Source organism: Ursus americanus, chromosome 8 (assembly GCF_024610735.1).
Source record: "Ursus americanus isolate L20-20 chromosome 8, mUrsAme1.1.p, whole genome shotgun sequence".
Lineage (NCBI taxonomy): Eukaryota > Metazoa > Chordata > Mammalia > Carnivora > Ursidae > Ursus > Ursus americanus.
In genome coordinates, this window is record NC_142134.1 from 8,797,038 (window position 1) to 8,824,692 (window position 27,655).

Consider the following 27,655-nt stretch of genomic DNA (forward strand, 5'->3'; position numbering starts at 1 on the left):
AGAGGCATGATGTAAGGGGACTTACCATCAATTCCTTCAGGAAAAAAAAAAAATGAAAAAAAAATCTATATATGTATATAATCTGTATATAGAGAAAGAGTGCCTGCAAATAAAGCCAGTTGTGTAAAATGTTAACAAAGAAGTAATTCTGGGTAAAGGGTATCTGGGTGTTCCTTGTACTGTTTTTATATTTGCAACCTATCTGTAAGATTGAATTATTTCCAAATATAAAACAGAAAAGGTGCTAGAAATATGTCAGAACATATCAATAATCACAATAAATAAAAAAAACTACTTCATTAAATAATAAAAAAAACTTAAAATATGATAGGGTACATGGAACTTGACATGCCATTTCTAAGTTTATATGAATGTGAAAAAGGCCAAGTCACTACAAAAAAGAACAAGCGGATGAGCGACGCGTGGGGGTTGGCCCACCAGGTAGTATCAATAGAGTCATGGTAACCAGTATTGTCTGGTTCTGATGCAAATGCGGCCCAACTGACCCGTGGAACATAATGAAAGACTCCGCAAATACACCTGTACCTCTGTGGAAACGTGATTTTCTAGGAATAAAAAACCAGACGCACCCAGTGTTTACCTGCAGTGGCCACCATCGCTCACACATACCCCGTTATGGGGCGGCGGGCGTGAAGGGCCGCAGCCTCAGTGAAGCCCGGCGGGAGTCGGCTCCGAGCCGTCCCGCTCCCAGTTTCCATCCCCTACACCTCCTATTGAGACCACTGTTCTTTCCTCACCTTGCAAAACAAACACAAAACTAAACTAAACCCCAAAATGGTAATTGGCTCTGGGCAAAGGACAAAAACACAGGGTCTCTGGATGGGAGGCACAGGACCGTTGGTGGCTTCAGTGCATGTTCACACGGGAGGCAGAGACCACCAGCCCTCTTCTCCAGGCAGTGCCTGGTGCTGGCCTGAGGTTTGCACCCTCCCGGCGGGGCGCGGAACGAGCCGAGTGCCCTTGGCCATTCACCCGTCCTCAGGAATCTTCCTGCTCCCACCCCTAATAATCTTGCTGTTTGCAACGCCGTGGATGGAGCCAGAGTGTATTATGCGAGGCGAGGTAAGCCAGAGAAAGACAAATATCATATGATTTCACTCCTATGTGGAATTTTTTAAAAAGATTTTATTTATTTATTTGACAGAGAGCGAGGACACAAGTAGGCAGAGTGGCAGGCAGATGGACAGGGAGAAGAAGGCTCCCCGCTGAGCAGGGAGCCGGAGGCAGGGCTCCATCCCAGGATCCTGGGATCATGACCTGAGCCGAAAGCAGATGCTTAACTGACTGAGCCACCCGGGCGCCGTCCTATGTGGAATTTAAGAAATAAAATAGATGAACATAGTGGAAGGGGAAAAAGTTAAAAAAAAAAAAAAAAGAGAGAGAGAGAGAGAGGGAGGCAAACCATAAGAGACTCTTAGAGAACAAACAGGGTTGCTGGAGGGGAGGAAGGTGGGGGATGGGCTAAATGGGTGACGGGTATTAGGAGGACACTTGCAGTGATGAGCACTGGGGGTTATATGTAAGTGATGAATCACTAAGTTCTACCCCTGAAACTAATGATACAGTACATGTTAACTAACTAGAATTTAAATAAAAGCTTGAAGCAAAACAAACAAAAAAAGTGGGGATAAAAGTAACTACTAAGAGAGTTTGGGGAAGACTAAATGAGGCTGTATGAATTTCTGCAATAGTCCCTGGAATGTGCAGTAATTAACTGAATGGGTTATAAAAAAATGTTTCCTATAATAATTTTACAATAAAGTGAAATTTAATAATTGATCCATTTACATACTTATACTGGCTTCCTCTCTAGGTTTCATGAGAGTACGGTACACTTACCATTCGCTATGTTATCCTCACTGTTCAGGAGAGTTCCAGACATACAGTCGGAATGCATTAAGTCTGTGCTCACTGTGGAACGAGTGAATGCTCATCTGATGACTTCAAAATCCATGGGACCCGTACTAGGTAATAGAGAAATGAAGTAGAATGAGGAGTCCTAAACTCTAGATCTGGTTCTTCTAGATAACTTTGAACGAATCACCCCAACCTCTCTGGACCTCAATTTCATTTTCTATTAACTGTCCTTGGTGGACAGATTTGGAAAACCTCTTCCAGCTGTAACTCTCATCTCCACTTGGAAGAGTTGCCTTTGTGGCCTTCAACAGGCCTAGAGGCTAGCCTTGAAATAACGCCACCAGCGTATTGCATTCACCGGCAATCAGGGTGCAGGCATTCACTGATTGCTAGCACTCTAATAAGGCTAGAAAAGCAGGGATGTAAGATACACATTTCTGTTGTTTAAAAACAAACATGGGAGATTCCAACAAACTAGTAATTTGGCACGTGACACATCATTTATTGCCCTACACTATTTTAGTAGAGTTATATCTAAAATCTTATTACTATAATAAATTTCTAGAAAGATCCAATAAAGCATTTTATCTTATTATTAGCAAGATTTCAAATACCAGGAGGAATTAATCTCTAGAAAACCGAGTGAAGTTGCTCTTGTATATTAAAAACTCTCCACATTTATTCCCATAGTTGATTATTTTAACTACAGATCTTTTTGTATTTCTAAACCAAATGACATGATTTTAAGTGATATTATCCATGGCTGTAATATAAAGTTAATATTTAGGATTTGATGACTTAGGAAAATAAACATACAAATTTACTTATTGAAATCAATCCCCCTCCAACCTTCAGAAAATAAAAGATAATAGCATCTAAAGGAGTCTTCTTATTCCAGACTTCATATGATTAATGCAGAATTTCTTCCTGTGTGAACATGGCCGATTGAGATTGCCATATGTGATTATTTGGGACTATAAAACACTATACTGTTTCCTGTCCATCGTGCTTTATGGATATGGACCAAAGGAGAGTGCTATTGGAGTTCAATTTCCTAGAAAATTTTGTAAGTCATGTTTAAAATTAATATTAAAATTTACTCAAAGTATTCTCAAAGTAACAGAAGCAACAGAGAGGAAACAGTAAATCAATTAAAGAAACATTGAACCCAAGTTGTTATATTATCTTGGTTGAACCAGAAACTTGATCTTTCTGCAATGGAGGACCTAATTGTACTACCGGATTCCCTTTCTAGTGATAGAAAAGTCGTCTCAGCATCCCCCTGTGATCACACTTCTTTTTCATTTCTCTGAGAGGTAAAACGATTTTTTAATCAGCTTTACTGAAGAATTTACATACAATAAAATTTACCTATTTGAGTTCTTTTAATAAAATATTTTACTTAAAGAAATCAAGGCAATCCGGAGTCATAGTTAAAGGCCAATATTGTGGCAACAACTATGTGGGGTTCAAATCCCAAATTCAGTCCCATATTGGCTTTGAGTCTGGGCCAAGGTACTGAACATTTTTGCATTTCCATTCGTCCTCTGTGAAATGTCTAGTAATAATCCCTCCCTCACAGGGTCAGTACACGCAAATGAGTTCGTACATGTGAGCCACTGAGAATACCCAGTGTATAGTAAAAACTCAATAAACTATTAATCAATCTTTACGATAATCCCATGAAAAGTATTCTTAGCCTCATTTTACCAATGCAAATACTGAAAGACAAGTTTAAAGATCATGTCCTGTGGTACATAGCTAGCAAGTTCCAGACCATAATTTGAAGCAGGTCTGACTCCAAAGCTCATGCTTTCTCCATGATATCTGGGTGAATTAGAAAGTAGGCAATGAAAAGAGGACAAGGCGGGACATGAATCCATTCATCTTTCCCTTTTCCTTGAAATCGTCTTCTACCCTATTCTCTCCTGTACCTCAAAAATAGTAATTCCTAACTACAGTGATGTGGTGGACCACCAGATCCCCCCTCTTAAGGACAAAGGCATCTAGCCCTCCCCACCCATCCCCCAGTTCTGGAGTTAATGTAATAATTTTTCTGCTTATAAGTCACACTCGCATTCCTCTCTGGGATTTTTTTTTTTTTTTTTTTTGCCAAGCCTGCCTCCCCCCACGTCATGTCTCAGCCTCAGGAACTGCTCACATCTAATTGTTAGTTAATGTGGGGTTTTCAGGTCCCCCAAACCTCCTTGCTTCAATGTGGGACAACTCTGGAGAGCCATCCGCTTGCAGAATTCTCTGTGGGATCAGCTGAGGCCTCTGTTGTAACTGACTTGTCTCCCAACCATGCCTTCCTCACTTCCCCACAGGCCCTACTCCAGCAGCACTCCCCAGTACACCTGCTACCCCAAACCTCCACCTCACAGTCTGTTTCCAGGAAAACCAACCCAGGACTGGGGACTGGAAGCAGTCTTTGGAAGCAACTCTACCAAAGGGCAAGGGAGGGGGATCAGAGGAGGAATACGAAAGCCCCCAGCATGGTGAGGCAGTGCAATCGTTGAGTGGTGAACGGTGCAGGAGGCTGGTTGAAGGGAATGCACTGAAAGGTGCTGTTATTTCAGGCATTTGGGAAGGATGGGGGAAGTGTGATTATAAGGACCACGGAATTAGATGGCTGCTGCTAGGTGTTATCAATGCATTAGGAAAACAAGGAAGACCGTGGTGGTTGATCACCAGTTTTAAAGTCTGAGTTAGAGGGGTGCCTGGCTGGTTCAGTTGGTTAAGCATCGGACTCTTGGTTTCAGCTCAGGTCATGATCTCAGGGTCGTGAGATGGAGACCCACGGGACTCCACACTCAGCTCGAAGTCTGAAGACTGTCACTCCCTCTCCCTCTCCCCTTCCCCACCCAACTCTCTCTCTCTCTCTCTTTCAAATAAATAAATAAATCTTTAAATAACTCTTTAAATAAACCAATAAATAAATACATACATACATAAAAGTATGAGTTAGAGACGGTCCATGGCAGCCTGTGAAAAGATTCAGCTCCTACAGCTGGAGGGCAGAGAAAGCTGAGGATGAGGCTTTAGACTTAGTGAGCAAAGTCCAGAAGCTCACACCCCCTCGTCTGACAAGGCAGCTTGATTTTAGCCCCCTGACAGGGAAAGCCCTGAGACTTGGGATAGAAATATCTCAGTCAGTGGACTCAAGAACTTTGAAATCCCTGATTCTGCTGCCCTCGTAACCTTCCTTAAAGATGACCCAGAAGCCTCTGCCGTGCGAGAAGCCTGTGCTGCAGAGGACGGGAGGTGATCCCTACGAAGGCGCAGGTGTCTGCAGCGGTAGGGCATTTTCTACAGCAGGCAGAGAAATCCACTAAAAAACAAAGGACAAATCATCGCACCTCATATCTGCCGTCACGGAGAAAGAAGCACAGTGCTTTGTAGGCCTTTTCGAAATTTGGAGATAGCTTGTCAACTCTCTCAGCCCCAGTGCCCCTTCTTATAACGTATGTCATTTGATGCCCCATTTAGGAACCTGAGGTTAAAATAATTGGTAATATGTCTTCACCACACATGTGCTCAACATATTCAGTAAAATATTCTAATATGAGAGGCGAGTAAATTTAATAAGTTAATACATATTTCACTGTGTAAATATTTTGATTCGATTACACTAAAAGACATAGTTCAGTGATCAGATTCTTGAACCCCTATTTCTAACTACCAATGCGATGCTTACAATGTAGATACTAGTTGTGTAACTTAAATATCATGAATTCCAACTTCCTCTAGCACTCTCTACATGCTAGCAACTCCAAATCCATATCTCCAGCATAGATCTCTCTGAAGCTCAGACTCATATCTTCAACGTTCTGTGGGATATAGACCCAGGATATCTCACCCATATCTCTGTAGACCCCTGCCTATCCTCCCTATGTCTCAAACTCAACACGTCCAAATCATTCTGTTAACTTTCATCTAAATGCATCTCTATTTCTGTGGTCTTAGTCTGTGGCCCTATCATATATCCAATCACATGAACTAGCATATGGGGGTCATATCTGACTCTTCCCTTCCCTTACTCCCACATCAGTCCCATCACTCAGACCTTCCGATTTTACCTCCTTTCTATTCTATGACAATCGCATAAGGTCAGGCCCTTATCATACATAAAACAGCCATCTTACAACCAGAATGAAATAGCTGGGTTGTGACTGTGACATGTAATTCTCCTAATTTATACTCTTCGGGCTGAGCTAATGCTTTTGTGCATGTAACTCAGTCATGGCCCCTACTACACTGTGTTTTAATTACCTGTTTATACTTCTGCCCAGTTAAGCTAGAAGATCCCTAGTGTTAGGGGTTGTGTTTTCTTTATCTCTGTGTTCTCCAGTGTGTAGACAGTCAATAAGTATTTGCTGAAGGAATGAAAGATTCATATGCAACCTTAATATTGATGATTAACTTAATGTGAGTAAAATGAGAAATAACTTGATTATATCAGATGCAGATTTTGGTACTGATCTCTAAGAATTATTAATAAAATGATTTGGAATTAATTTTGGACAAAATGGACATTTAAACTTAATATGTTGTTGATTGTAAATGAATGAAAAAATGCATGGCCTGATAACTTGATGAGTTTATTTTCTCTGAATAAGGAGCTGTTAAAAAACAAAACAAAACAAAAAACCCCTCTTTTAATCATAAGAGGCAAGTGGGTTTCCTGCTATCCTTTCCCTCATTTAAAAATACTCAGTAAGTATCAACCATATGCCAAGCAATATGCCAGAAAATGGGGAAAGGTGGAAGGCAGGAGAAGATAATGATGGTGATGAAGAAATAGTCTTTCCCTTGGGGTGTTCTAAGTATGACAGTCACGGAAACAAAACCACCTGCGCTGTGGCAAGTGTAACAACCAAGTTACGGATGAAGTGTTACGGAAACCCTGCCAGTCGTGGAGCGGGTTCTAGATACAGTAACAACCCAGTTCACATGTTTGTTTATCAGTCAGGGTAGGTGAGGTTAAGCCAGGGTAACAAACTCCCCCAAAATTTCTGTTCATCCAACACAAACAGAAAAGTTTCTTTAAAAAAAATTTTATTTATTTGAGAGACAGAGCGAGTGAGAGCACATGAGCCATGAGCAGGGGTGGGGGGGATGAGAGGTGAGGGGCAGAGGCAGAGGGAGAAAAAGACTCCCCGCTGAGCAGGGAGCCCGGTGCAGGACTCCATCCCAGGACCCTGGGATCATGCCCTGAGCTGAAGGCAGACACTTAACCAACTGAGCCCCCCAGGCGCCCGGACATGAAAGTTTCTATCTTACTTGCACGGGACATCTAGTTCCGGTGAGCAGGGAGCTGGTGATCAGGTGAGAGACTGCATCTCAGTACGTGCCTTCTTGACAGAGGAAGCAGCGGAGGGAACATGGGAGGCTCATCCCTCTCAAATCTCTGTCAGGGAGGTTCTGCCTGACCCGTAGCACATCTGCTCACACATACGGGAAAAAGCAAGTCGCACGACCTCGTCTGAACTGGGAGGGAGGAAGAGCGGTCCAAGCGCCTGAAAGCAGGCGAAAGGGATCACCTGTAAACAGCCCCACAGATTGCCAGTTATTAAGGATGAATGAGATTATCTTACACGGAGAAGAGAAGGCAGATAGCTCTAGACAGGAGGAAGGCAGACAAGATGTCATGGAAGTGTGCTGTTTGATGTATGTGAGCAAGGACATGAAGTTTAATGTCAGCTAGGGCATAGGCTATACACTATGGGAGGTTCGAAAACAGTAGGAACCGTAGGCTGGGGCCACATCATTAAGGGCCTTGTTAACAGGTTAAGGAGTTTAGACTTACCCATAACAGCACTTTTCAAAAGCTTTCAATCGACTCAATCAGCATATCCCACAGTAAACTGGGAGACGTTAAAGAAATGGTCCACTGGTTAGAATCACTATGCTCAAAAGAGAGATTACATGAGAGCAAATACCCTCATATCCTCCATAACCTGCACCTACAGGCTTCCTGTTGCAAGACCTCCCGCTGAGTACGTGTGCACGTAGATGCCTGCATTCTGTCTTCAAGCTCTGATACTGCCCGTCAGGGAGTTACAGCCCCTGGAAATGGTGTTTTGAACTGTTGATTCACCCTTGAATAAAAAAACCACAGGGGCGCCTGGCTGGCTTAGTCAGTAGAGCTTACAATTCTTGATCTCAGGATTGTAAGTTCGAGTCCCACCTTGGGTGTAGAGATTACTTAAAAATAAATTTTTTTTTAAAGATTTTATTTATTTGACAGAGAGAGAGACAGCCAGAGAGAGAGGGGACACAAGCAGGGGGAGTGGGAGAGGAAGAAGCAGGCTCCCGATGTGGGGCTCAATCCCAGGACCCTGGGATCACACCCTCAGCCGAAGGCAGACGCTTAATGACTGAGCCACCCAGGCGCCCCTTAAAAATAAAATCTTAAAAAACAAAACAAAACAAAAATCCCCACAATTCTCCCGGTGGCTTAAAGATAACCAAAGCTTCGCTTTAAAACTAAAAGTGAATTACTTTTAATTTTTTATTTTTTTTAAAGACCATTAGGTAGCCATCATTTAAAGCAAACCAAACAGAACACTGAAATTATTAAAATTCCTCTAGAGAGTATGTTTGGTTGTCTCCTATTATCCATTTAATGGCCTGTTTGTTAGAAATTTGTGAGGATTCTAAATCAAACTCAAAGCTTTTTCCATTCAATCATATAGAGAAGATCTAAATAAATAGAAAACACAGGAATAATGAACTTATCTTTCCAACAGACTTTAATGAGAGATCTCAGGCTCAAACTCCACTATAGTAACTACCACTACATATAGGCTTTATTGTGTTTCCATTACAAACCAGGCTTAATAACTAAATTGAGATATATATGAAGAGATAGATACCAAACCCAGTCACTCGTTCATTTTTTCACTTACTCAAATAGCTTGGTCCCAAATAAGAAATTGAACATGACAAGCTTGCCTAATAAATTGATGTGTTAGGGCCTTAAGTGTTGCATGAAAGTTTTTCATGGGCACATGGAATTAGAACTGGGAAAAGAGGTCAGCAATCTACCCCTCTGACGCCCTTGAATGGGTCTTGTGCATAGAGAGGCCATGTGCAGAAGTTAAAGCGTTTGGGGAAGGGACAGGACTCAAGCAGTGCTGCTTCAGTGTCAGGTGTCCGAGTGCGTCAGAGCACAGCGGGAAAGGGCCCTTCCCCATTTCTGCATTAACACACTTGCCATCGGCACGTCATGGACTCCGCGGAATACAGAGCCGTTTTTTTCATACCCAAGGGCTGTGTCAGCAAAGCCACCTGGTAGCACAACTCCAGCAAGTGCCATTCGCATTGGAGTTACGGAAATAGTGCTCCCTTGGGTTGTGCTGGGCATCACGTTCATGGTCCTACATGGACCTACGGGCAGCCCTGTTCAGAAGATCGGTAGACTACAGCTTAGCAAAATTATTAGCATTGCCATTTTGAGCCCCTCAAGCAGTTTCTAGTCCACAGAAATCAGGAAGGGGGCTGGAGTGGAGAACATGACAGACTTATGCTTCAGTGCAAATAAGACGTTCCTTTCAAACTCCCAGGGATCACTGGGTGAGACAGAAAGGCAATGCGATTTGCCCTGAAACTTCGTCTGTAATCACAGATATCCCTCTACACAGCATCCCGTCCCGTGCCTCCCTCATTCTGTAATGCGGCCACTTCTGAAGGGTTGAGGGGACTGTTCACAGATAGACATTCAGGTTTTTCTTGCTCTACTCGTGTTTTAATTTAAACAGAAATAGTAAAATCCCCAGGGGTGCTCTCTTTTTTCCTGACTACATTCAGCATAAGTGATAAAACAGAAAAGATTTTCTTTCTTTCCTTCCGAATTCCAAGTGGTGTTAAAAAAGAAAAAGTTCCCATAAACTTTGGTTGTGTGGCCAGGTTTGGTGGAGGCATGACCTTTCCTTTTGTGTCCCAATTTATTGCCTGCCTCTAATTTGGTCTACCCACAGAAGATCACGGCCAGAAAGGTGGGGTCGAGAATGGAAGAGCTAATTCAGATACATTTTGCCCTCAACATAGCTTCACCCTAAATGTTGAGATCATTTAATAAAATGTCATGTGCCCTTAAATGTTCTTGTTTTGCCCTTGGACTTTGATCTTTTACATGAATATAACTAAACCTGTGAAAATGCCTCCTAGAAATGATTTACTCTCCACATATGTAAAATCTCTACTTTACTTTGATGTCCAGTCTCAGTGCTACAACCCAATACAACATAAAAACAACAAGAAAAAAAAACCCCAGGAAACTCTGCCAGCAAAGTCAACTTTCCCCGACAAGATCCAAATATTCCAGGTTCACAGCACACATAAAACCTTTCATACTCCTGCATTGGAAAGGATATTTCCAGGATCCACCCATCTATTTTTTTTAACCTTTAAATATCTTAATCCCTTGGATCATGCTTCACACTGTAGTTCTCACCCTGGACATGAAACTGTTAAGCTCTAAGTGACAGATTTTTATTTAAGAAAAAGCAGTTCGCTACTTAACAAAATAAATTCATTTCCTCGTATAAAGTTTGAAGACTGCCCCTCCCTCCCCAAGTCTCAGCCTCTAAGACTAAGCTAATGTTTAAGCAGCAGTTTACCTGGTACTCTGACAAAAGTTACATCAGAGGGCCTTTGTTAAATATCCTTTCAGAGGTGATAAATGAGAAAGCACTTTACCAGAAATTGATTTAAGCAGAACTCCTGGCCCGCTTAAAGCTTTTGCTCACACCCTTCTCTCTCCTGATGTAAAGGCCAGGTTTACAACTGAGGACAGGGACATCTTAGAGGCAAAAATATTTCTTACAATATAATAAAGATGATCATAAGAAGTGAGATTTCGTCCAAAATTAAAATAGATTGCTTGATCTAATGATCAAGTGGGACTATTTCAGAATGGATTCTAACCATTAGTAGGCTTTCTGTTTTAGTCTTCTGAGAATTTATTCACCTTCGTGAAAATACTTAATTCATATATCTGTTTGAGGTAACCATAACCATTTGAGGTAGTCATTTTTTATGAGTGAGCTTTTGAAATAGTGGAAGTCATCTGTATTTGTTTGATATAAAGAATATATTTTCATATGTTCATGACTCTGCCACCTTTTTAAAAAAATTCAATGCTTATTTGATACCTGGAAAAGTGAACCCTCGATCTTAAATTTTCCGATGGAAAAGCAATTACATTTTAAGTAATATTTCAATTATGCTTCCGATGATTCCGATGGCAGTATATCTGAGCTCTTCTTAGTTCTTAACGCCTGCCACCAACATAGATTTAATGAAGAACTGAATATGATAATATTGTGCCCAAATATTGGAGGTGAAAAACAGCAGCCATATTTCTGGCTTCAACTGTGCTAACCACATAGACAGTTTTACCGTTCGTGATTAAACTGAATGGTCAATTTAATATAAAAAACAACTGTGGTCAGATCACTTAAAATAGTCAAACTGTTTGACAATATCATCTACATTTATATTAATTAAGGTTCCCAAAACTCTAACTTTAAAATCTCTCTTTTCCAGTTAATGAACAAAATTTTTAATCTTAACAAGACATGAAATGAGCAATAATTGAAAGTAACAGCAAAAAACTGAGAAACTGATGCTTGATGTAGTATAAGAAAAGAGGGGGTTATATCACAATGGATAATAATTATGTTCTGGTTTAGGCAGCATAAAAAACATAGTTTGAATATTTTTAATAGAAAACGTGAATAGGCTGTGTATTTTTATGTAAACTGACACAAATATACTTGTATATTTTATGAAAGGTAAGTGCCAGGATCCAAATAGCAAATTGTAGCAGGTGTAGGATTCACAGCCAGTTTTGTGGTTGATCACATCTCCCCTCACAGGAAATGAAAATGGCGGGTGGGGGGGGGGGCGAGGGGGCAGGACAGAAACTGTCAATATGGTCAAGGGCAATTGATGCTTATAAGTATAACTTTCCTGGCTGGCATTTTACAATCTTGCTTGCATCATGACAAACCGAGAAATCACTTCTACAGACAGTTTTGTCACAGTATGGTGACACAATCCTATCCTTGTTCAGGAGTGTGGCTAGAGACAGGGCAAGCAGGGATGAGAAGCCGAGCCCAATTTAATAAAATGTGTATAGAAACATTAAGGAAGTAAAGTTTTTAATTCCCAGGTATACATACTCAATTTAAACTGAAAATGAGACAGGGCCATTCTTTAATGATTAGAATGAGAAGAAAAACCAAATCTGCCTTAATGAGTAGAAAAAGAGAAATCCATAGTTCAGTTCAGGAAACAAAACACAACAAAACAACACAACCAGCCCTCCCAACAGGGCCAGGGAGTGTGATGGGGCAGGTTGTGGCTTGCACAAGGGCACCCAGCCCTGGAGGCCAGGGCGAGCTGAAATCCAGCTGGCACTCCTCCTGCCTAGCCATATTACATTGGTAGGGGTCTGTGCCTTCTCAGAGAAAGGGCACATTTTTCTAGTTCTGACGAAGGCAACCTTTGGACAGACAGAGGCCCTGCTTTAAGGAAAATGCCCAGTGTTTCGTAGGACTCAGGAAAATTAAAATCACATATACTGCTATCGGAGTAAAATTAGTGCAAGTTCCTTAAAAGGAAATTCAGGAATATGGAGAAGACTGAACATGTTCCATATCCCTCGATCCTTCAAGTCCCATCTTTAAGAATTTAAAGTTCATCGTGATGGTTTTTAAAATGTGTCCACAGAAACTTTTAACCCTCTTCCCTTCAAAGGATGGAATTCCTTGCCTGGAACGAGAGCCAGATTTAGTGAGGACTCACTTCTAACAGACACATTGTGGCAGAAGAAGTGCTAAGGCTACGTGCCTGCTGGGTTCGTACCTGCTAATTGTGGCAGGTCCAAACTCTAAGGCTAAAGCATGAGAAGAACAGCTTCTGTCTGGCTTTCTTTCTCTATTGGTCTGGGGTGGAAGCCAGAGGCCATGTTGTAAGAACACTCAAGCAGCCTGCAGGGGGCCGCATGAGGAGAAACTGAGGTCTACAGCCAAATTCCAACATCAAAACTTGCCAGCCATGAGAGTAAGCCATTGAAGTCAAGCCTTCAGCCTATCACAAGACTTCAGCTGACTCTTTAATAAATGGTGTTGGGAAAACTGGACAGCCAGATGCAAAAAAAAAAAAAAAAAAGAGCAACTGGACCACTCTCCGACACTACACACGATAGTCAATTCAAATTGGGTTAAAGACTTGAACATGAGAACTGAAACCATAAACCTAGAAGAAAACATAGGAGGTAGGCTCTTTCACATCAGTCTTGGTGATTTTTTTTTTATTGACATCCAAAGCAAAGGCAACAAAAGAGAAAAGAAACAAGTGAGACTGTATTAAACTAAAAAGCTTCTATGCAAAGTAAACGGTCAACAAAATAACCTACCAACTGCAAGAAAATATTTGCCGGGCATATACCTGATAAGGGGTTAATATCCAAAATATATCAAGAAGTCATACAATTCAATAGCAAAAACCAAACAATCTAATTTCAAAATGGGCAGAGGATCTGAATAGACATCTTTCTAAAGAAGACAAATAAATGGCCAACAGCTACGTAAAAAGGTGTTCAACATCACTAATCATCAGGAAATGCAAATCAAAACCACAGTGAGGTATCACCTGACACCTCTTAGAATGGCTATCATCAAAAGACAAGGAGTAAGTGTTGGTGAGGATGTAGAGAAAAGGCAATGCTTTGCGACTCTTGATCTCGTTGTGAGTTCGAGCCCCATGTTGGGTGTAGAGATTACTCACATAAATTAAAAAACAAAACAAAAAAGTAAATGTGAAAAAAAGGCAATGCTTGTGCACTGTTGATGAGACTGTAACTCACCATAGGGTGCAGCCCCTATGGAAGACAGTACAGAGTTTCCTCAAAAAGTGAAAAATAGGGCTACCATATGATCCAGCAATCCCACTTCTGGGTACATATCCAAAGGATCACGAAGAGATATCTGCCCCTCCCTGTTTAGTGCAGCATTGTTCACAATAGCGAGATAGAGGCAACTTCAGTGTCCGTGAACGGATGAGTGAGTAAAGGAAAGGTACGTACATACGCAGTGGAGTACTACTTAACCACGGGAAAGATGGACATTTTGCCATTTGTGATGACATGCACGGACCCTGAGGACAGTATGCTAAGTGAAGTCAAACAGAGAAAGACAAATACCACATGAGCACACTGATACGTGGAATCTAAAAAAGCCAAACTCAGAGAAACAGACTAGAATGGTGGTTACTGGGGGTTAGAAGTGTAGGGGAAACAGGGAGATGTTCGTCAAAGAGTACACACTTCCAGTTATAAGGCGAATAAGTGCTGGAGATCTAATGTACAGCGTAGTGACTACAGTTAATACTGTATTATATAATAATAATAATAATAATAATAATAATAATAATAATAATAGAAGACTCCACATGACTACAGCTCCAGCTGACATCTTAAGTGCAACCTATGTGAGACCCCCAGCCAAAACCATCCAGCTATGCCTCTAATATCTTGACCCATAGAAAATGTGAGGGTTAACAAGTATTTATTATTGTTTAAAGCCATTGAGTGTGCAGTAATTTGTTAATGCAACAATAGACAATAGAGATATATACAAAGCTTCAACTACGTGGATGTGTAGTACAATATTGTTTGTAATAAGAGTATGAAAAAATTTAAATACTTACTATCAGAGAATGATTAGAGTAGTATCATCTGACTACCCATAAGATGAAATAATAGGGTAGACATTAAAATTATATTCTCAGTAAGATTTACTAACATTGGATATTCTTATTAATATGAGGTGAAAAGGTCATTTACAGACTATTAGGCACAACATAATTCTCTTTTGTAGAAAGATTTCTATATATCTCTATAAGAAAGGCTGAAGACTCAAATAGAATGTTAGTAGCAATAATCTACAAGTAGCATAGAATTAAAGTTGTTTTATTCTTTTCTTTCCCCTGTGGGTCTGTATTTTTCAAATTTTCTACAATAAGCCTGTGTTACTTTTGTCAAATAAAGACATTTAAAAAAATTGAGGTGGAACGGCAAGTTAAATGATTACAGCTGCGGAATCCCAAGACTACTGGTATCTGGAACCCCTCTACAGTCTTCCTAGAAGTGAGTCTGCCCCTTATGCTCAACCCCTCTAGCGAGATGCAAACTTACCCTTCCCCAAAATGACCTGTTCCATCATAAGCAGCTTTGAGAGAAAGTTATTCTTTATATGATCTGAAATTAGTTTTTCTATAACTTCCATTCAAAGTTTCTAGAAGGAACTCACCCTCTGTGTGATATAATTTGTGAAGAATGAAAGGCAATTTATATCTCTTATTTCACATTTAAACTTAACAGTGAAGCGTAAGACCTTATTGACTTCTGGCCAACTCCTTACATTATCAATACATTCAGAGCTTACCGTCAAATAACAATCATAAATTCTTCCCAATTTTGCCACAAGTACTGCCCCTAAACTCACCTTAAAAATAATTGACATGTGTGCAGAAAAAAATTTCAAATATTTTGTACACGAGAAAGGATTTTACTTTGGTCATTTAAAAAGATTTAATATTCAGTAAGATGGGTCCTGGGAATCTATACTGTTAATACCACCCTTTTAGGATGATTCCGAATGTCAAATTGCACTTTAGAAAACACTGTGGGTTTTTTTAAATGTTTTTTTTATTATAGTGTGTTAGTCATCATACAGTACATCCCTGGTTTTTGATGTAAAGCTCGATGATTCATTAGTTGCGTATAACACCCAGTGCACCATGCAATACGTGCCCTCCTTACTACCCATCACCAGCCTATCCCATTCCCCCACCCCCCTCCTCCCTGAAGCCCGCAGTTTGTTTCTCAGAGTCCATAGTCTCTCATGCTTCATTCCCCCTTCTGATTACCCCCCCTTTCTTTATCCCTTTCTTCTCCTACCGATCTTCCTAATTCTTCCATAGATGAGAGAAACCATATAATAATTGTCTTTCTCTGCTTGACTTATTTCACTTAGCATTATCTCCTCCAGTGCCGTCCATGTTGCAGCAAATGTTGAGAACTCATTCTTTCTGATAGCTGAGTAATATTCCATTGTATATATGGACCACAACTTCTTAATCCAGTCATCTGTTGAAGGGCATCTCGGCTCCTTCCATGATTTAGCTATTGTGGACAATGCTGCTATGAACATTAGGGTGCATATGGCCCTTCTCTTCACTACGTTTGTATCTTTGGGGTAAATACTGAGTAGTGCAATAGCTGAGTCATAGGGTAGCTCAATTTTTAACTTTCTAAGGGACCTCCACACTGTTTTCCAGAGTGGCTGTACCAACTTGCATTCTCACCAACAATGTGGGGGGGATCCCCTTTCTCCACATCCTCTCCAGCAATTGTTGTTTCTTGCCTTGTCAATTTTTGCCATTCTAACTGGCGTAAGGTGGTATCTTAGTGTGGTTTTCATTTGAATTTCCCTGATGGCTAATGATTTTGAACATTTTTCCATATGTCTGTTAGCCATTTGTATGTCATCATTGGAAAAGTGTCTGTTCATATCTTCTGCCCATTTTATGATTTGTTTATTTGTTTCTCGTGTACTGAGTTTGAGAAGTTCTTTGTAGATCTTGGATATCAGTCTTTTATCTGTAGCATCATTTGCAAATATCTTCTCCCATTCCGTGGGCTGCCTCTTACTTTTTTTGACTGATTCCCTGGCTATGCAGAAGCTTTTTATCTTGATGAAGTCCCACAAGTTCATTTTATCTTTTGTTTCTCTTGCCTTTGGAGATGTGTCATGAAAAAGTTTGCTTTGGCCGATGTCGTAGAGGTTGCTGCCTATGTTCTCCTCTAGGATTTGGATGGATTCCTGTCTCACATCGAGGTCTTTCATCCATTTGGAGTTTATCTTTGTGTATGGTGTGAGAGAGTGGTCAAGTTTCATTCTTTTGTATGTAGCTGTCCAATTTTCCCAGCACCATTTATTGAAGAGACTGTCTTTTTTCTACTGGATGTTTTTTCCTGCTTTGTCAAAGATTAGTTGCCCAAAGAGCCGAGGGTCCATTTCTGGGTTCTCTATTCTTTTCCATTGGTCTATGTGTCTGTTTTTCTGCCAGTACCATGCTGTCTTTGTGATCACAGCTTTGTAGTACAGCTCGAAATCCGGCATTGTGATGCCCTTAGCTTTGTTTTTCCTTTTCAACAGTTCCTTGGCGATTCAGGCCCTTTTCTGGTTCCATACTAATTTAAGGACTATTTGTTCCAGTTCTTTGAAAAATGTCATTGGTATTTTGATCGGGATAGCATGAAAGTGTAGATTGCTCTGGGTAGCATGGACATTTTAACTATGTTGATTCTTCTGATCCATGAGCATGGAATATTTTTCCATCTTTTTGTGTCTTCTTCAATGTCTTTCAAAAGTGATTTATAGTTTCTAGAATATAGGTCCTTTACGTCTCTGGTTAAGTTAATTCCAAGATAACGTATGGTTTTTGGTGCTATTGTAAATGGGATGGATTCCCTAATTTCTCTTTCTTCGGTCTCATTATTCGTGTATAGAAATGCAACTGATTTCTGAGCATTGATTTTGTATCCCGCCACATTACTGAATTGCTCTATAACTTCTAATAGTTTGGGAGTGGATTCTTTCGGGTTTTCCATATAGAGTATCATGTCATCTGCGAAGAGAGACAGTTTGACTTCTTCTTTGCTGATTTGGATACCTTTGATCCCTTTTTGTTGTCTGACTGCTGTTGCAAGGACTTCTAGTACTATGTTGAATAATAATGGCGAGAATGGGCATCCTTGTCGTGTTCCTGATCTTAAGGGAAAGGCTTCCAGCTTTTCCCCATTGAGAATGATATTTGCTGTAGGCTTTTCATGGATGGTTTTTATGAGATTGAAGAATGTACCCTCTATCCCTATACTCTGAAGGGTTTTAATCAGGAAAGGATGCTGTATTTTGTCAAATGCTTTTTGTGCATCTATTGAGAGAATCATATGATTTTTGGCTATTTCCTTCTGGATAAAATCTAAGACACTGATTGATTTGCGAATGTTGAACCACCCTTGCATGCCAGGGATGAATCCCACTTGGTCATGAAGAAAACACTGTTTTTGAGGCTTTTGTAGACATTATAGAGCCTTGCCTCAAATACACACTCACAAACTTTACATATAATTTTTAGGGGCTTTGTGGACTTTTTGAAAACCATCATTTGTCTTCTAGGCTGATGGGTGCATGGGTCCATTTAGCATTTCCTACTCTTCAACCATACTTTACCTCTTTGACTGCATAGATTCATTCTTCCTAACTTATTCAATATCATGGCATACACCGAAAATGATCCTTGTTTCAGTGCTAAGCAGAGAGGGCCAGAGAGCGGGTTGTTTTAGCTTTCCAGACTTGGCCCCGGTGCTAGGAGGAATCAATATTGCTGCCTGTGCGTCACATTTGTAGGCCTACTATTTAGGAACCACTGGCAGAGGGCAGGTATTTTGAAATACAGAGCCAAAATAAATATTTTAAAATATATCATGTTAACTTACACAACAATAAAAGATGATGTCTAGATGACTAGTTAAACTGGTTCTTTTCCGTATGCATGATGCATTAAAAAAATGGCAAGGAGTCTCAAATGACACTTAGAGGAGCATAAAACACCCCAGTGTGCGGCGATTCTTAGATATCTTTATTCATGAAACATAGTGGTGCCCACTATGCCTCGGATTTTGTTAAGTGCTTAATAAACTCCTAAAAGTCCTAGATTTCTTCACTCTTAACATTTGACAAAGTTTTTTGAGAAAACGACAAGATGAAGAAAAGAATGGGCATGTTTATATAATTTGAGTTTGTAAATAAAAAATTTGGACCCATGGGTACAATCTCAGTAACCTCACTGAGCGATTCAGTCAGGTTATATGTGTATCTGAGATTCAAAGAGATTAGGAAATGTTGACCTAAAGAATAGAATCAGAAACTTCTGGTTGAAGGTGGCATAATGAAAAGAATTTTCCACTCCTGAGTACTCAATAAAGTTAGCCATAATACAAATAAAAAGATTATCTGGCATTCATTACACATTTGCCACATGTCAGAGACTTTCTACAAGCTTTACATGTATTAACTGATTAAACTAACAACCCTTTTAGAAAGGTACTTGACAGACTGGGAAACCAACACCACTGAGGCAAACATCTGACCCCAAGCCTCCGAGCAAGCAAGTGGCAGACACTTGAAGCCAGGCAGCGTGGCTCAGGAGTTCATGCCTTTATCCATTGTGCTCAATCTGCCTTTGTAGTTTAAAACAAATGTAAAAAAGTCAACAAAAAGAAAAATTCATCAAACCACCAAATAAGGGAAGAGGCATAATTTATTTCAATAAGAAACAGCTGATTTTGGAATGAAGCAATGATAAAAGACATAGCTTGGCTCAGAATCCAGCCCTCAGCTTTCCAGAAACCATGATGGTAGGTTCACAAAAATCTGAGAATTCCCACAAAAACTTCCAAATATGGAAGAAAGGAAATTGAGTTTGTTTTATTATCTAAATCCTCTCCTCCTTTTCTCCTGACTGAGGAACAGTAGAAAAGGAGGAACGGGTGAAACAGAAAACAATTCAAAGCACAGGAGTGAATGGTATTGAGTCCTGATGACTTGGAGTGAACCCTTGTACAGGAGATGTAATAAAATCTCAGGACCTCAGGTCCTCTAACACAGCCCACACGCTTCTTCCCTCCCCCACCATCCCTTTAGGGTGCAGAAGATAAGGGAAGAACAAATAGAACCTCAAGCTGTATGTGGGATGTGAAACAAGCCACCTTCAGGGGAATAGGTAGGAAGCCACTCAGGCATTACCAGAGCAAATAGAGTGGAGAGCCCTCTGAGGCATGAACGATACAAAAAGAAACAGCGCAGCAATTCTGCAACATGCAAACTTGGAAATGGAAGGAAAACCAAAACACCAACAAAATGAAGGAAAAGGAAAGAACAAACCACCTGAAAGGGAAAAAAATGAAACAAAGAAACAAAAACACTCACACACACACACACACACACCCCACAAAATTCAAACAGTATTTCTTTTCGTTTCTTTTTTTAAAGTTTTTTTTAAGTAATCTTTACATAGACCCAACCTGGGGCTCAAACTCATGACCCTGAGATCAAGAGTCACATACTCTTCCAACTGAGCCAGCCAGGAGCTCGAGAAAAAAAATTCAAAACACAAGATTCAAACACACACACACACACACACACACACACACACACACACACACACCAATAACAACAACAACCCCAAACCCAAAAGATGCCTCCCAAGCACTTTGTATTGTCTACCTTAATAAGAATATCAGAACAATAATAAAAAGGAGCTCAAGGATGGGATTACACACAAAGTGAGATGAAAAGAAACATGGCAGCTGAAATGAAACAAAGTTAATACCTTGGGAAAATGAAGCCAGTTTCAAAATAAGGATGATTGAGTTCTCTGAAGCAGGACCTAGGAGAAGAATAGAACATTCTATTCAATGGTAATATAATACAAGAAAATTTCTCCAAAATAAAGGGGGGGGGAGGGTATTTGCAGAATGCAGACTGTATTTCAGGAAAGTTTGATACAGAAATCTTCAGTCTGATCCACACCCCAGTTAACTTATGGAGCTTTAGGTTACAGACCAACCCCCCCCCCCAAAAAAACACACAGACACACATACACTAATCTCAGAAAATCAGCCTAGACTCAGTCTAATTTATGGCAAAGTTCAATGCTACAAGTCAATGAAGCAATGTTTGGCAAGTTCAGAGGAAAAGAAAAGCATGACATAATTATTATAGCCAGTTAAGATATTCAAATAGAAATGCAGCAGGCAGAATTCTCAAAGATAAAAACAGGAACTTAAGACCAGAGGCAAATGTGCCCTTCTGAAAAAAATTACTTGACAATGAAATCAGCCTTTTAAGGGTTGATAAAAAATACAGAATATAGAAATAAGAAAGTTGTGATAAGAGATGATAGCACCAGGTCAATGTAAACATAGAACATATAAGAATAGGCAGGTATTGAAAAAAAAAAAAAAAGAATAGGCACCTGTTCTACAGAATACAACGTGAACATTAGAAATCTGGGCAATGTAAAAATAATAAATAACAAGTATCAGGATGTGAAGGAGAGAAAAAGAGGTCCTGTGGGGGCGCTCATGTTCCGTCCTTCATAACCAAGGATCAGTTCCCACTATTTAAAAAGGATTTTTAAAAAATCATGACCATGTCAACTTTAAAACATTTATTTGCAAGTAATTTTTCAGACTTAGCATAGTTTAGAAGATCTCCCGAGGTGTGTGTGTATTGAACAGCTCATTCCCTTCCATTTCAGCCCTTCTTTTTCTCCTCACATTCAAGTAAAATTGAATGCTTTCATGTTAAAAACAGCATCGTTAGAATGATTTAGGTTTATAAAAGGACTTCTACATATCCACACGTGCGGGAATATATTGCAACTAATGTTCACCTAATGTCGATGGTGGGTGTTTCTGGTTGTGAGGTTTGGATTTTTCCCTTTCCCTTTTGTACTTTTCTGCATCATTTGAGTTCTTCATAATGAATTATGAATCATTTTTTTAAAAAGAGTGATGAAGATGAAGGAATTAAAATCAGAATGAAAGAAGGAAATCTGTGAAGATTTGTTAGTCCTGACTGGTAAAAATGTGAAACAATATATTCCTGTGCACTTTTGTCTTTCTTAAGTTTCCAATAAAAAATAAAAGAGGGAAATAGAACCATAAGTTAAGACTGAGGTTCTCTCACGTACGCGTAAAGTCAAAGGATCATGTGTAAAATTTACTTGGTTGGAATTAACTGATTATATTTTAGAATCAGGGACTGAAGACCTCATTCAATCCCTGTGCTTTTACATATTGTTATTTAACCATCCCCACACGGTTGCCTGCTTCTCCAACCACTGTCACGGCTCCCTGGCTCCCACAAATAGCCCAGGAAAGTAGCGAAACTTTGATCCTAGGGAATCCTTCCTTTCAAGGTACTTGGAAGGAAACAAGACAATGAAACCCTCAATTCCTTTGCTGTTTTTGCTGAGGCAATTGAGCAATGCAAACTAGCAAGAATATGCTCTGTTAAACTAAGATCAGACACATTAAAAAAAACCAACCAACGCACAAAAACACAAAGCTCATCACCATTTCTCCTTCCTCAGTCTGGCTTGGGTTGAGAGTCACAAGTGCTGTTTGAGAAGACCAAATTTTATCCTCCATTCTCCCTTCCTGGAGATTCTTAAGATACATCTCATTGCCCCCTCGTGTAAGGTGCTGCTATGAAAATGGTTAATATCCTTTGGAAAATTCTTGAAACAACTCAGTATGTTGGGCAATTACCCTGAAGCTAATGGTTCATTCTTAAGGGGAGAGTCAGAGTCAAGATATAGATCGAATGAACCACTTCTGGCCTCCTAACATTTCTTTCTTTCTTTCTGATTATTTATCATGTGTCCTCTGATATTCCTATAACACTTGCAGAGGCTGTAACTCTGTGCTACACTAATGCTCAAAGGGACCACAAAGGCAGAATAATGAGCCACCACAGGACCTACCAGCTTTTAAAAAACTGTCAGCAATAAAGTCATACTTCGTTTTGGTTGAAAATAATTTTCAAGTAAAAATACTTTTGCTTACTAAAAACTGATCGTCAGGTGGTATGCTATTCTCTGATGCTAAATATTTGACAATTGTAGATACACAATTGACACAGTCATGATTAGAAGGGAAAAGTGGGGCTAAAATACTTAATTTTATTTGCTACTAAATGTACGTACCTTCTACCTACAGCTGCCCTCATTATCTCTTTAGTGGGAGCGAGTTCACTGCCTGGGACTAGAAATAATCAGCTAACACATGCAGAAAAACTGAATTATATTTCAAAGACACGTATCCCTAAAATCAAGAGAGTCCCTGTGAAGAGTGGAACTCTTATTGAATGAGTGATGTGTGCAAATTATTCCCTCTTTCACTGAGGAGTGGACAAGAGGAATAAATATTTTTTCTTTCATTTGTTCAATAAATATGTATTGAGGACTAGTACATCTCTAGCTTTTCTTTCCTCTCTGCTTTTCCTAATAACAGGAGCTATACGTGCCTTTAGAGAATAATCTCTTTCCCTTTTCCACCTGCAGTCTACTTGGTTCCATTGGCGTATTTCCTTTCCTGCACATTACCTAAGATTGGTCCATTAGGGTTTTCTATCCCTTTGGCTGTAAAGATTGGTTCAAGGATGTCACAGGCCCAAAGACAGGTCCATGGACTCAGTTTGGGACTTTTACCAGAAATATTGGCAAAGAAAAATTATCTTTCATTGGGTTGGCTAGGCTGGGGAAAAAAATGTGACTTTGAGGCCACCAACAGCCATTTCTCTACCTCAGTTTCATTCAGTTGGCAGCTGGGATCCCTTGAACTCATGAAGTTAGGCCTTCTCTTAAGGGATCATGATTGGTGTTTTAGTTGTCAAGCTCAGCTGCTCATTGGAATCACCTGGGAAACTTAAATCTGACGACTGGACCATACTCCAGAACAATTTCATCAGAATCTCTGAAAGGGAGACTCAGGCATCAGTATGCAAGCCTCCCAGGATGATTTCAACGTGCAGTGAAATTTGAGACACGTTGGTCTAGATCAATCATGGTGATGGCAATCCCTTTCCTTTTCCTAGTGAGTGGTCTGGGGTAGGTGTGTGGCCCAGTTTTGGGTAATGTGGGTGGACCCAATTCTAGCCAAAGGGATGTTGGAGATAGCTCATTGCTTCTAGAAATCAGGTTTCTTCTCAGGTGAAAAGACTGAGCCTCTTGTGGCAGAGGCCTTCTACTGCCACGCTCTCGTTCTGCTATGAGCTGGATGAGGAACAGTGAAGCCCAGTTGTTGCCATGACAGAAGATGGTAGGATAGAAAGGGAGAAAGAACCAGGGTCTTCGGTGATTCAGCTACATTGTCATGAAAACTGCAACTGCCCGCCTTCACTTTCCCTGTTGTGTGAAGCAATCGACTGTCTTCACTACTTAAGCCACGGCTAGTTGGGTATTCTGTTACTTCTTGCTGAAAGATTCCGAACAAAACCAACAAATAGTTTTATAAGGGACAGAAATCTTAGAAACAGTCCCAAAGGGCTTAGGATATGATCTTTGTATCTATCAAGCATTTACAACACGTGAAGAAGAAACAAGAAGCAAATTTGGAAGCTCTGCGGACACGATGCTAAGAAACATGAAAGCCTTTACACGAGAGAGCGGAATCACCAAAGCAGGACTTTTTTGATGCTTGTGTGACCTCCAACTGCCCTGGCTTTCTTAGCCCCCCCCCCCCCAAATGATCTGCCCATCTCACTCCCTTAAACCTAGGTCGATGCAAATTTGAAGCAGATGGTAAGTACTTAAGCAACATTGGCCATATTCTCTCTCCCCCTCTGATTAAGCTAAATAGTGGGCGCTTCCCTTTTTTACTTGAGCTCAGAGGTCAAGGCGACATTCTGCCTTTACTGTGCCAATTGTGTTCCTTTGACTCTCCATTTTCACTCGGTGCCAAATCGAATTAAAAAAAAAAAATGTTAACCTCTTTGTCTAGTATATTACATATTCCTACATTTATTTCTAGGTCTGCGTTTCCTTGTGTGTGTTTTCCTTCCTCTGCGTGCCTTAGTCCACATAACTGGGGTTTTCTCATGGGCCCTCTTTAAGTAACGCCTCATACCCTGTGTAGCCTTTCAGCACATTCCTAGTCCTGAAGTCCTGTCTTGATCTTACCAATCATCTTCCCTCAGATCAAGTTCTGTCCTTATACCCCCGACCAGGGTCCGATTTCTCCTTCTTATGGTTAGCCCTCTCTTATATAAAGTTCCAAGAATCCCCTATCTTGAGTTCACAGTTACTAGGAATTCACCTCTTGTAAGATCTCATTTCTTACGGGATCTCTATTCACTTCATAGTTCACCAGTAAGTCTAAATCTCTTGTTGGAAACTGAAGGGCCTGATATTTTGCCCACTTGCAAGCTATCAAGTTAGCTTCCCTCAGTTTTATGGATGCTGGCTGGCAGAAGACATGAGAATTTTGAGCTAGAGACCAAGAAGTTTATTACTCACTAACTATAGCTAGGATATTAGCCTTTTCTTACACCAGTTCCTCAAGCTACGATTCCTATAGAGCAATGCAGTGAGGGTCAGTAACACTTGCATACCCAGTGGGTTGCTTTCCAGGAGAAGAAACTTGAACTTGGAGAACTCAAATCTTCTATAATGGCTGATAAGCATGCCCGCCCTTTGAGCAAGAGGAAGACGCTATCTCTGTTCTCCAAGATTATTCCCTATACAGAGGGATATAGTTTAGAAAAGATCACCCAAAACAAAACCCACCAGTGACTCTTCTTGCAAGAGATGCGGAAGTAGGAGATTCCCCTCAAGGAGTGTCTCCCAATATCCTGCCATAAAGCACATACTCAAGTGTTTATCTTCTGCTTTATTCAGTACTACCCACACCTCTCACTGAGACCATTGCAACAGAACTCTAAATGCTCTTCCTGTTTCCACGATCACCCCCTTATAATCCAATCTACCCGCAATATAGTTAGAATGCCATTCTTAAAATGTAATTCAGACTCTGTCTTACAATCTCTTCTCCAGCGGTTGCCATCACGGTGTTGATAATATCCCTCTGCCCAGAGCCGGAAGCCCTCTGGACATGCAAAGACTTATGTGCTCACCTCTACCTCCTTCTTCGGCTTCAGCATCTCCCACTTGCTCTCTCCCTTTCACTGAGCTCCAGACCCCGGCCTCCTTTCTGTCCTCGAACAGGAAAGCTTCTTCCCTTGTCGGGTTCTTTGCTCCTCTGTCCTACCCCTCTGCCTAGAGTACCCTTGCCTGGGATCTTCACAAATTCTGGTTCTTCCTGGGGCCCTCCTTGACCCCTCCCTTCACTACTTCTGACTCCCACTGTGCTTGCAGTTAAAGCTGTCTACTGAGCTTTTCTTTTCAGTTCTCGTTTGTTTAGCTCTGTTTGGCTCATTTAAAAAAACTGCTAAGACTTCTAAAGCACGGCTTTGCTCCCCACAGGCATTTTCAAGTTTGTCTTTTCTTTCTTCAGGTAGGACTTGTTTTAAACATAAATTTATACTTATATATACACGAAAATATGAGTCTCATATGAACATTTGAAATGTGTACGGGTCTGTTTTTGTTGCCTATTGTTTCGGGTTCCTACCCATGGTACCTTGTTTCCTGTGTACTTGATTCCCTTAGACTGCGAGCTACACTTTTCCCTTGAAAAATTCTATCTGGGAAATCTGTGAGGCCTATACTTTGAGAGTCACATCATAGACGTGGAACTCCTAAAGGCTACCATAGTTCCAGAATATTTATAAAATCCCTTCGTTCCTCTCTATTCCTATGGCTTCTGCTCTAGTTGAAATCATTGCTTCTTACCTGAATCATCCAAGTGTCTTTTCTACTCTTTGCACAGCGTCCTGTCATTCCCCATTAATTTCGTTTTCTACCTAGCGAACGAATACTTTGTGAAACTTTGACCTATCATGTGACTGTTTTACTTAAAAATATTCAGTGGCTTCTTGTTGCCTACAAAGGTCAAACTCTAGTCTTGTTCCAACTTCACTTGACTCGTATTCAACCACTTTCCTCTCCACACACCAAAGTATAACGTTCATCCCTAAACACCGTGTACGTCCACTCTCTCAAGCCTTTGTTGCAATCAACTCTCCCACCTGCTACGTGCTCTTCTCTGCTCGCTAAGTTTCTTCTCGCTCTTCTTGGACCTGGTCTCAAAACTTCAGTTCTCTGAGGCCAGGCTTTACTCCTCAGAGAGAGCTACCCCTCTCTCCCACGACTCTACCATCTGACATATTAATAGTTCGATTACTTGGTCATCTGTCAAAACAGAATACAAGGCTGAAGTAAGTCCAGGAATGAGTGCTGTATCTTTAGTTAAAAAAATTCTAGCCTTGGGGCGCCTGGCTGGCTCAGTCACTGGAGCTGTGACTCTTGATCTCGGGGTTGTGAGTTCAAGCCCCTCATTGTGTGTAAAGATTGCTTAAAAATAAAATCTTACCAAAAAAAAAAAAAGTCTAGCTTTTAGCACAGTGCCTTTTACGTAGCCAGTGTTTAATCAATTAATGAAGGCAGCTGGGCCAGCCTTTATAAAACGTCAGTGTGCAGATTTGTGTTTTAAATTCCCCGCCTGTGGCAATGCAGTCAGAGCATTTCAGTTAAAAGGCACTTTAGAAGTCATTAGTATAATTGCTTTTATGAGTATAAAAAACTAAGGCCCAGAATGGTTAAGTGTAAAACCCCGCGAAAACTCAATGGATGTTTGTTGTGAAAATGAATACTATTGATTCACTGTTTACTGGAGACCAGCCATCACGAAGTATGCTTTATTTCATTTTCCCCATGACCCTATAAATTAGGAATATTTTCTTCATTTTATGCACGGTGTTTATCAGTTATACCAGCTAAACTTTGTGATCTGAAATAATGCCACCGGTTCAGGTTATTGGACCTTTTCATGGCCCCTGGCACCTTCTCCTTCAGCCAGTTGCTGGCTGCCATGTAGAGGAAAAGGTTTTATTGCCTCCTTAACACCTTCTGGTTACTCTAGGCTCTTAATTTCTCTCCCCCAGGGCTGTTCCTGACTTAGAGGCTAGAGCTCAGAGCCTCTGTGCACTTTCTGCTTTTATCAAAATGGTGG

At 40.5% G+C, this 27,655-nt stretch overlaps 1 long non-coding RNA gene across 1 annotated transcript; it reads right to left on the reverse strand.

Annotated features, from left to right (window-relative positions):
* Positions 1–1,560: 1,560 nt before the first annotated feature.
* Positions 1,561–26,438, reverse strand: LOC123788603 (uncharacterized). The gene is made up of 3 exons (XR_006778552.2): positions 26,377–26,438; positions 20,350–20,406; positions 1,561–1,985 (listed from the first exon to the last, which is right to left on the reverse strand). It is a non-coding gene; the product is annotated as an uncharacterized LOC123788603 (long non-coding RNA).
* Positions 26,439–27,655: the final 1,217 nt, after the last annotated feature.